Source organism: Giraffa tippelskirchi, chromosome 9 (genome assembly GCF_054371585.1).
Source record: "Giraffa tippelskirchi isolate mGirTip1 chromosome 9, T2T-mGirTip1v1.2.pri, whole genome shotgun sequence".
NCBI lineage: Eukaryota > Metazoa > Chordata > Mammalia > Artiodactyla > Giraffidae > Giraffa > Giraffa tippelskirchi.
The window spans coordinates 85,091,833-85,103,615 of NC_137283.1; the positions used below are offsets into that span (position 1 = coordinate 85,091,833).

Genomic DNA, 11,783 nt, shown 5'->3' on the forward strand with positions numbered 1-11,783 from the left:
GCAGGAAAGGAAAAAGTGAAAGTGAAGTCGCTCAGTCGTGTCTGACTCTTAGCGACCCCATGGACTGTAAGCCTACCAGGCTCCTCCGTCCATGGCTTTTTCCAGGCAAGAGTACTGGAGTGGGATGCCATTGCCTTCTCCCAGTGTAACTTCTAGGGAGTGTATATTTATTCATAAACATCTTCAAATAGGGGAGAATTGAAAAACTTGATTCATTTGGGTCCTGTTGTCAAGGCTGGGTATCAAAATAAATATATGTTATGGGGCCACTTTTCATAAAATTCTTTCCAGGAAATGCCAATAATTTGGATAAATATGGGAAAATTATGTTGTAGCTGTCTAACAGTTTGTTAGCAAAAGGGAAAATTCGAGAAGAAAGGTTAACTCACAAAAAGGAGCTATATTGCCAAAATTTAAACTCTAGTTATAAATGTATTTCAACAAATTCCAAGTTTATGTTACAAGTAGTCTTCAAGCATGATTCATCTTGTTTCATTTACGTTTATCACTAATACATTCAAGATATTATTTGTTTATACATTGAATGAGACTTCAGACTCTACTTTTTCTATTATTTAGAAGTAAATCATTTAACAGTGTTTGAGAAAGATAGGGAAACTTTCCCCAAAGTGATTTTGTTCTAGTAGTAGAGGCACTGTAGTGTCTTTTTAGCAGAATCAATGTAGTTTTTTTATGACACTTGGCCATACATCTACAGCTGATGTTTCTTTTTTCTCCCTCTAAGGCATTTTATTTGTGTGTATTATATCCCTAGAGAAAGAATCTAAGAATTTTCCTTCCTGTGTGTTTTCCTCTTGCTTCTTCATGGCCCATGATGCCAGCTGAGGTTATCAGTACAATGAAACCAAACTGACTTTATAGGAGAAGGTTATTCTGTCATTTTTTCTAGATCTTTGAGCTACATATCAAATCTAGGGCTGATCACTCCACACGTTTTCCCAGCCCTGTGATCGTTGATAATTTCAAATTTACCAATGTAACCATGCTTCCTCATCATAGTTAAAAACCTGACAATGACTTTGCAACACTGCCTAATAAGCATCTGGAGTTTGTCTCTCTTTTTGGTACTTTTGATACTCTTAAGAGAATCAACCAGGACTTTCATACCACCATTATGGTGGCATGGAAAGATGGTTGAAAGAGCTACAGCTGATGTATTTTGATTCACATTTTTCTCCTGATGTTTCATATATCCAAAGTTCCATTAGCATGATTGCCTTTTCCTCCCTTATGCATATTTGCTATTATGCATAAGTGGCTATTCTGTTTCAGGTTATAGAATATGACTGTTCTTTTTTAAGAATTCATAGACTGCTTATAGTCAGTGTGACTTAGGTATACACATACAAGAGTTATCAAAAACATAAATATTTGATACTAGAAAATAATATGGTAAAAATTACTTCAATGTCAATGTCTCTGTTCAATATACTCCAAAAATATAAAAAATGTTAAATTGGAAATTACAAATAAGTGTTATTTTTAACTTAAACTTTATAAACTAATGTCCTGCCTAGATTAGTAATTTAATATATTCTCATTATATAATATAAAGGACATCTTTGGTAAATACAAGAGAAAACTAATAATTTGTAAAAATCCTTTATCTTAAAGTGTAACAGCATTAAATTATATATATTCTATTTATTCATGAGTATTTGCATCCAATCATGAAGTATTTATTGAATGTCTGATATTGGAGGCCTTGAAAATAGCTATGAAAAGAGGAGAAGTGAAAAAAAGGAGAAAAGGAAAGATAAACCCATTTGAATGCAGAGTTCCAAACAATAGCAAGGAGAGATAAGAAAGCCTTCCTCAGCAAAGAAATAGAGGAAAACAATAGAATGGGAAAGACTAGAGATCTGTTCCAGAGAAGGCAATGGCACCCCACTCCGGTGCTCTTGCCTAGAAAATCCCATGGACAAAGGAGCCTGGTAGGCTACATTTCATGGGGTCGCACAGAGTCAGACATGACTGAAACGACTTAGCAGCAGCAGCAGAGATCTCTTCAAGAAAATTAGAGATACCAATGGAATATTTCATGCAAAGATGGGCTCAATAAAGGTCATAAATGGTATGGACCTAACAGAAGCAGAAGATATTAAGAAGAGGTTGTAAGAATACACAGAATAACTGTACAAAAAAGATCTTCATGACCCAGATAATCACGATGGTGTGATCACTCGCATAGACCCAGACAACCTGGAATGTGAAGTCTAGTGGACCTTAGGAAGCATCACTATGAACAAAGCTAGTGGAGGTGATGGAATTCCAGTTGAGCTATTTCAAATCCTGAAAGATGATGCTGTGAAAGTGCTGCACTCAATATGCCAGCAAATCTGGAAAACTCAGCAGTGGCCACAGGACTGGAAACGTTCAGTTTTCATTCCAATCCCAAAGAAAGGTAATGCCAAAGAATGTTCAAACTACCACGCAATCGCACTCACTTCAAACACTAGCAAAGTAATGCTCAAAATTCTCCAAGCCAGGCTTCAACAAGGGGAGGAACCAAGAACTTCCAGATGTTCAAGTTGGATTCAGAAAAGGCAGAGGAACCAGATATCAAATTGCCAACATCCACTGAATCATTGAAAAAGCAAGAGAGTTCCAAAAAACATCTACTTCTGCTGTATCAACTATGTCAAAGCCTTTGACTGTGTGGATCACAATAAACTGTGGAAAATTATTCAAGAGATGGGAATACCAGACCACCTGACCTGCCTCCTGAGAAATCTGTATGCAGGTCAGAAAGCAACAGTTAGAACTGGACATGGAACAACAGATTGGTTCCAAATAGGAAAAGGAGTAAGTCAAGGTTGTATATTGTCACCTTGCTTATTTAACTTGTATGCAGAATGCTTCATGGGAAACACTGGGCTGGAGGAAGCACAAGCTGGAATCAAGATTGCTGGGAGAAATATCAATAACCTCAGATATTCAGATGACACTACCCTTATGGCAGAAAGTGAAGAAGAACTAAAGAGCCTCTTGATGAAAGTGAAAGAGGAGAGTGAGAAAGTTGGCTTAAAGCTCAACATTCAGAAAACTAAGATCATGGCATCCGGTCCCATCACTTCACAGCAAATAGATGTGGAAATAGTGGAAACAGTGGCAAACATTTTTTGGGGGGCTCCAAAATCACTGAAGATGGTGATTGCAGCCATGAAATTGAAAGATGTTTACACCTTGGGAGAAAAGTTATGACCAACCTAGACAGCATACTAAAAAGCAAAGACATTGCTTTTCCAACAAAGGTCCATCTCGTCAAGGCTATGGTTTTTCCAGTGGTCATGTATGGATGTGAGAGTTGGACTATAAAGAAAGCTGAGTGCCGAAGAATTGATGCTTTTGAACTGTGGTGTTGGAGAAGACTCTTGAGAGTCCATTGGACTGCAAGGAGATCCAACCAGTCCCTCCTAATGGAGATCAGTCCTGAGTGTCCATTGGAAGGACTGATGTTGAAGCTGAGACTCCAATACTTTGTCCACCTGATGCAAAGAACTGACTCATTTGAAAAGACCCTGATACTGGGAAAGATTGAAGGCAGGAGGAGAAGGGGATGACAAAAGATGAGATGGTTGTATGGCATCACCGACTCAATGGACATGACTTTGAGTAAACTCCGGGAGTTAGTGATGGACAGGGAGGCCTGGTGTGCTATGGTCCATGGGGTCGCGAAGAGTTGGACACGACTGAGTGACTGAACTGAATTGATGTATTTTCAAGGCTACTAATATCCTATCATCTAAGATGTTTTATTCTAATGGAAAAAATAATTATTTTAGGAGTTTATAATAGGCATTTCTAGCCAAGTTACTAAGCAAATCTTCATGAAGTACGTGTCATTTTTTGCTTGGCCATACAGAGATAGAAGGTACAAAGGGTATCCCAGATGTTTTGCAAAAACAGTTGATTTTAAAAAGTTTGAAGTGAATAAGTGAATTATCAGTGGGTTGCCTGAGGGTGAGACATTAAAGGTATATTTAGAAATAAGTTTTAAAGACTGGCTAGCCCAGAATACTGAGAGTTGAGAACACTGAACTGGAACTTTATTATTATTATTATTCTGTAAACCAAGAGCAATAGTTCAGTGAACTAACCCAAGTGTATTTCATTAAGAAAATTTGACAATGTGTTTGAGACTGTAATTGAAAATAATCTGGATGCAGGAGTGCATTTGAAATAAGAAACTCTTCAAATGTATTCCTCCATAAAATCAGTGAGATCAGTGGTAAAAATTGTTTCAGTCAATGTTTTAAAATTCAATTCCAAAATTAAGAATTCTAGAAATTAGCCCAAGGCTTGGAACAATCTGAAGAACATTTATTCCAAAAACAAGAGGTTGTATCTTGGTAAGAGCTGTACATTTTCTAGTATTTTAACCCGTGCTAGTCCCATCTCTTCTTCCAAACTCCATGATAGCCTTGATACCAGTAACCTTGCAAATATAACCTTTGCCTCTTCTAGAAGAGTTTAGCAATGATACTTAGAATTTAAAATCTGAAATTTCATTCAGTAAACTAAAAATCAGCGGCCTAGCAGCCACTGTAAGGGGCAGAATGTGTTTGGGGAATCCTGGAAAGCCGCATGCCCAGAAAACTCTCACTATTTGATTTGTTCAGAAGGCCTATAAAAAGCTCCACTCTCTTATTTGAGCTGATGCAGAGATTGCTTTGTACAAATAGTAAAACCTTATAGCATGTGTCAAAAATAATCAGTGAGAATCACTTAATTTTATGGCTGTCTTCAGGAAGATTCTAGTTGGGACTAACAAGAAGCAGATAAAAATCTTAAAAATAAAAATTTGATAAAGATAAATGCACAAAGAAATTGCAAAGTTCTGAAATATTTTCTGGAACATAGAAGATTATACATATGATCAGGACTGTGAGCATGCCCAGGAAAGACCTGAGAAAGGCCTAATTTCTCATGTCTTGTTGACCTTGAGGCTTGGTGCAAGTGAGTAGTGAAGGGAAAAGTGTTGGAAACCGCTCGCTGATGTACACATATAGCGAGCCTCTCTACAAAGGCAGGGAAACTTATTGGTATTTAAAGAAGGTTCAAGGTATTTAAAGAAGTCTGTTCAGTTATTAGCTGACTACTAAAGTAACTAAGCAAGACTTCAATGTCCATACATGTGAAAAAATACACACTTTACGAAATTAATTGAGAAAGTCACTATGCAAACAAATGGCAACAACAGTGGATCCTGGTTTGGGGGAGGATTTCAAGGTTGTCACATTATTTGAAAATCTAGTTTTCAAAAGAAGATTATGAGGCAAGCAAAGAAATAGAAAATTAGCGTGGCTTATATACAGAAAAAGCATGAGTCAAGAGAATTATGCCCAAATGTTGGACTTATTCAAAATGAACTTCAAATCAACCACTACAAATATTGAGAATTGTAAAGGAAACCATTCTATATATTTAAATAAATGTATGAGAACAGTGTGTCACCAAATGTCAATGTCACTATACATCATTTTTTAAATAACCAAATCGTAATTCAGGAATTGAAGATTATAAGTGAAATGAAAAAATCACAAGAGGAGCTCAGCAACAGATTTGAACTAAAAAAGAAAAGCAGTGCATTAGACAATATGTCAATTAAGATTATCCAAGTATGATAATAAGAAAGACAAAGAGTGAAACAGCTTAAACAGACACAGATTATATACTATGATCTGATTGGATTTATCACAGGAATGCAAATTTGACTTAATATATGCAGGGAAATCAATGCAATATAGCTTATTAATGAAATAAAGGGTAAAAGCAGGTGATCACCTGAACAGATTTAGAAAAAAATCAATTGATGAAAAACATTACTCTGATAAAATATTTAACAAACTGAAAGTAGAAGGAAATATCCTCATCCTGTTAAGTGTATCTATGAGAAACTCACATGTAACATCATCTTTAATGGTAAGGACTGAATTATTTTCCCCTTAGATAAAAAACAAGACAAATATGTATAGGCTCACTACTTCTATTCAAGATTGCATGGGGAGTTCTAGCTAGTAAAGAAAAAGAAATAGGTATTCAGGTTGGAAAATAAGAAGTAACATATTTGCCTATCTACAGATGTGTGGGAAATACTAAGGAATCCATAAGAGAACTATTAGAACTAATAAATAATTCAGCAAGATTACAGTTAAAAGATCAATATAAAAAAGTCAATTTTATTTCTACATGCTAGCAATGAATAATTTGAAAATTAAATTAAGAAAATGATTCTATTTACAAGCCATCAAAAATAATTTACTAAGGGGTACATTTGACAAAAGCAGTACCAGACATACACATTAAAAGCCAAAAATAATCACTGAAAGAAATTAAAGAATATATGTAAATAAATTGCAAGACGTGAATTAGAAGATTTAATATTGTTCCAGATTGAAACACTCTCCAAGTTGATCTACAGTTTCATGCAAACTTTATCAAAATTCCAGCTTTTATTTTTCTTTTCAGAAATTGAAAAGCTCTTACCAAAACTGATATGGAAATAAAAGGAATAGAAAATAGCCAAAAAACAAATGAGAAATAAAAGTTAGAGACTGACATTTTCTGACTTTAAAACTTACTGAAAATCTGCAGTAATCAAGAGAATTTGTACTGACATAAAAATCTAAGGAATAGGAATAAGAATTCAGAAATAAACCCTTACATTTACAGTCAAGTGATTTTTGACAAAGTTGCCAAGACAACACAATTGGAGAATGAAGAGCTCTTTCAAAAAATTATTATGGGATATCAAATGGCTATCCATGTAGAAAATAAGAAATTTGGGTGTCCATGTCCTTATTGGTTTCTAGGGTTTAAGTAAGTAAGGTGAGAAGGAGACAGAGGACACATCTGTGTGGCTAAAGGAAAAAAAGAAAAAGGTAAAATGAAAAACCATTTGGTATTTACATACTGATTGTTTCAGGGTCAGTTTCCTGGTTATGATCTTGTACCACTGTTTTCTAAGTTGTTACCATTGTGGGAACTGGGTTAAGTGTACATGGGATATTTTGTACAATTTCTACAACAGTATGAAAACTGACAACTATCTATCTCAAAATCAAATTTTAATGTAAAAAGAAGCTTGAGTGTTAATGAGAAAGGAAGTAGCAGGAGAAACACTTTGAAACATAGAACAGATGGAATTTGGTTGCAGGAAAGAAATAGAGAAAAAATGTCTCTGTCATTTTTGGTAAGGTGATGTGAACTCTGCAACATTCAAAATAGTAATAAAATAATTATTATCTACTTTTTTCAATGTTCTGAATCCTACCCTATGACTACTCTATTTTATGGTATATTGTTTTTCAAAATAACAACAATTTTCTTGTGCAGCTTAAAAGGTCAATATTTATTTTGCCCAATTTCAATGCATTATACATTTATAAGACTAAATATTTTGCAACAGTAATTGGTATTCTTTGCAATGACTGGAAAATCCATTAGAATCTGATCAATACATAGTGGATAAATAAGTTCTGATGAACTGATTAAAGAAGATATTAAGAGGAGGTGGCAAGAATACACAGAAGAACTATACAAAAAAAAAGACCTTAATGACCCAAATAACCATGATGATGTGATCACTCACTTAAAGTCAGATATTCTGGAATGTGAAGTCAAGTGAGCCTTAGGAAGCATCACTACAAACAAAGCTAGTGGAGGTGATGGAATTCCAGCTGAGCTATTTCAAATCTTAAAATATGATGCAGTAAAAGTGCTGCATATAGTATGCCAGAAAATTTGGAAAACTCAGCAGTGGCCACAGGACAGGAAAAGGTCAGTTTTCATCCCAATCCCAAATAAAGGCAATGCCAAAGATCGTTGAAACTATGGTGCAATTGCACTCATCTCACACGCTAGTAAAGTAATGCTCAAAATTCTCCAAGCTAGGCTTCAACAATAAATGAACCGAGAACTTCCAGATGTTCAAGTTGGATTCAGAAAAGGCAGAGGAACCAGAGATCAAATTGCCAACATCCGTTGAATCACAGAAAAAGCAAGAGAGTTCCAAAAAACATCTACTTCTGCTGTATCAGCTATGCCAAAGCCTTTGACTGTGTGGATGACAACAGACTGTGGAAAATTCTGAAAGAGATGGGCATACCAGACCACCTGACCTGCCTCTTGAGAAATCTGTATGTAGGTCAAGAAGTAACAGAACAGGACATGGAACAATGGGCTGGTTGCAAATTGGGAAAGGAGTACATCAAGGCTGTGTATTGTAACCCTGCTTATTTAACTTACATGCAGAGTACATCATAAGAAATGCTGGGCTGAATGGAACAAAAGCTGGAATCAAGATTGCAGGGAGGAATATCAATAACCTCAGATATGCAGATGACACCACTCTTATGGCAGAAAGCAAAGAGGAACTAAAGAGCCTTTTGATGAATGCAAAAGAAGAGTGTGAAAAAGCTGGCTTAAAACTCCACATTCAGAAAACTAAGATCATGGCATCTGGTCCCATCATTTCATAGGAAATAGATGGGGAAACAGTGGAAACAGTGTCAGACTTTATTTGTGGGGGCTCCAAAATCACTGCTGATGGTGATTGCAGCCATGAAATTAAAAGATGCTTACTCCTTGGAAGGAAAGTTATGACCAACCTAGACAGCATATTAAAAAGCAGAGACATTACTTTGCTGACAAAAGTCTGTCTAGTCAAAGCTATGGTTTTCCCAGTAATCATGTGTGGAAGTGAGAGCTGGACCATAAAGAAAGCTGAACACCAAAGAATTGATGCTTTTGAACTGTGGTGTTGGAGAAGACTCTTGACAGTCCTTTGGACTGCAAGGAGATCCAACCAGTCGATCCTAAAGGAAATCAGTCCTGAATATTCATTGGAAGGACTGATGCTGAAGCTGAAGCTCCAATACTTTGGCCACCTAATGGGAAGAACAGACTCACTGGAAAAGTCCCTGATGCTGGGAAAGATTGAAAGTGGGAGGAGAAGGGGACGACAGAAGATGAGATGGTTTGGATGGCATTACTGACTTGATGGACATGAATTTAAGCAAGCTCTGGGAGTTGGTGATGGACAGGGAAGCATGGTGTATTGCAGTCCATGCGGTCGCAAAGAGTCAGACATGACTGAGCGACTGAACTGAACTGAATGAATACATTGTTTTTTTGTCAAAATTGTTTTGAAAAATTAAATTGAATCATTATTCTTTGATTCAATAATGCCCATTTGAACTTCCTCAGATCAATGGAGGGCTTCCTTGGTAGCTCTAATGGTAAAGAACCTGCCTGACCTGAGTTCAATTCCTGGTTTAAGAAGATCCCTGGAGAAGGGCATGACAACCCATTCCAGTATTCTTGCCTGGGGAATGCCATGGACAGAAGAGCCTGGCAGGTTGCAGTCCATGGAGTTGCAAAGAGTCAGACACAACTGAGTGACTAACAAATCAACAGACACCCACTGCTAAAACAAATAAAATCAGCAAGACTCTGGGTGGTTTAATTGGCTTGGATAGCACATGAGCAATGTATTTCAGTAAATGTACTTGTCAACTCTTTTATCCAAACTAAGAAACTGTCTCTAAATGAAGCAATCATTATACACTCTGACCATGACAATGATTGGGCTGTTACTATGGAAAAAGCAATTGAAGCAATTAACCAAAGCTACCAGCCACTGTAATGAACTGTCAGAATTGAGGCTCTGTTACTGGGGGAAAAGTCAGAATGTGAAAGAAACCGTATAGCAGTGCAAGCAAAATCACAGAGTTGAGTGAGGACTGATGTCAAGGTGCAATAAGGCTTGTGAGTAAACATTTAAAGAATGCCCCAATCGAACATAGATCTGAAGATTGACCCCAAATGAGGAGATATATTCTCAGTGGGAAAAGTTTTACTAAAACTTCAAGTGAGTCCCAAGAACCAAAGTGCCTGTCCCAGTCTTTCATGAGAGGAACACACATTCAAGAAAAAATTTGGCTGAAGGTAGGAATTACGGAGAAGCAGCAACAATTAGCAAGAATATCCCCTCCCCACTTCCTGGCCTTGAGAGACATCTCCTGTGATAGGATAAAACAGCTTCCTTGAGAAGGCTACAAGGAAAGTTGTGTCCTTAAGAGAAATAAAGGCAAGAACTTTTCCCTTTTGATGAATATACAATTTGAGTTTCATAGAGCATGGCAGAAGTTCAGAATTAGAAGGCATATGAAGTAATATTAAAAAAAAATGATCTGGATGATGATAAGTTATCAGGTAGAACATCTGACGATGACTGAAGTCAACAGTGGTATCATGTGTGGTAGAGAATGAATTTTAAGTCACCTTTTTACTGCTGCCCTTTAGCTACACTAAGGTTGTGGCAGCTTATGAAAAGGTAGTTTCTTGAGGTTTTCTCATCTAATGGTGTTTACAGCTGGAGGAAGTCTGTCAAAAACGTGACACTCTACAGATAGGAAATAGAAATGCTTTTGCATTAGTTCATTCATTCATTCAGCTTCATGGAAGATATTGCACTAGGCACAGAGGATTTCATAGTGAGCAAAACAGAAAAAATCCCAAAACTTTTTAGCTTGCATTCTAGTAGGAAGGATAGAAAGGGCTGAGATTGAGGTCAAGAACTTCTTGGTGTCTCAATGTCAGGTTTGTGTGTATACTTATATCATGAATATATAATATACATGGGCACGTATAGCAGTGAGGGGATATAGATAGGATAGCAATAGTGCCTCAAATAAAATCACCTAAACTTATAGAAGCTACAGGAATCCAGAAGAATTATGTCTGGGCCTGGTGGGTATTTTTTAAATTTAATGTAATACAATTTAACTTAATTTATCTTTACCCATTTATCTTATACTTACATATTTACACCTTCATATGACCTGATATAATTTCTGAGCCTCTATTTAAACCAAAATTTTTTCTGTGTTATTTAACTCATGATTCAACTCATGTGGCCAAACATTTTGTATTTCTCATGCTTTCCACAATCTTTCTTCTTCTACTTCATCCTGCCTAGATTTCTACATCCTTATTTATGCCCCTGCCTAAATTTTATTCCTAGTCTTCAGCTCTGCTTCAGGTTCCAGAAGTCTAGCCCCTAGACCCAATTTTGTTCTAATTCTCCTAATTAGGAACTGGCTCATGTTTATTGAGGACTAATCCTAAGAAGCATATAGAGGACAGATACTTATGATAATCTACTAAATTGTATAGCATTTGAACTTTCAAATCTATAAACTTCCTCATATCTACCAAAGTTATTCACTTTGGAATGACTCTAAATAGGCATCAATTTACATAGACATTTACTTCATGACTTTAATTTTAATCCAATTCATTAATTTAATGCTTTAGAATACCACCGCTATTTTCATAATTCTTTCCTGAAGTCTCTCAAGGGAACCAATGTAAATGAAAAATAAATTTAAGAAAATTTGCTTCTTGAAAGCATAAGGATGACTTACTGGTGGCAAAAACCTTGGCAAATGAGAGTGAGCCAAGATCCCTTAAAATCCAGGAGACATCAGAAAACCATCCCATAGCCCTTTTGCTTGTTCTATTGCCACAGTGATAGAAAAGGAAAGGAATTTTGGAGAAGTGACAACATTCTAACATTCTTGCTTATAAATGTGAAAGAATATTTTGGATATTCGTAGATCCAATAAAATCTCTTAAAACACTTCCAGTCAGTAACAGTTTGAATTACTACAAATTATTTCAGGACTCAATGATGTCCACAGCTACTAAAATGGGGGCATGTGTGGCGTGTGGGTAGAACCTGTGTCCACATCCCA

General features: G+C 36.3%; 1 long non-coding RNA gene across 1 annotated transcript in view; it reads right to left on the minus strand.

Annotated features, from left to right (window-relative positions):
• The window catches only part of LOC145521818 (uncharacterized), a 33,185-nt gene extending 21,643 nt beyond the window's left edge, over positions 1-11,542 (minus strand). The window contains exon 1 of the long non-coding RNA XR_014065714.1: positions 11,454-11,542. This is a non-coding gene — a long non-coding RNA (uncharacterized LOC145521818). The remainder of the gene's footprint in view (positions 1-11,453) is intronic.
• Positions 11,543-11,783: the final 241 nt, after the last annotated feature.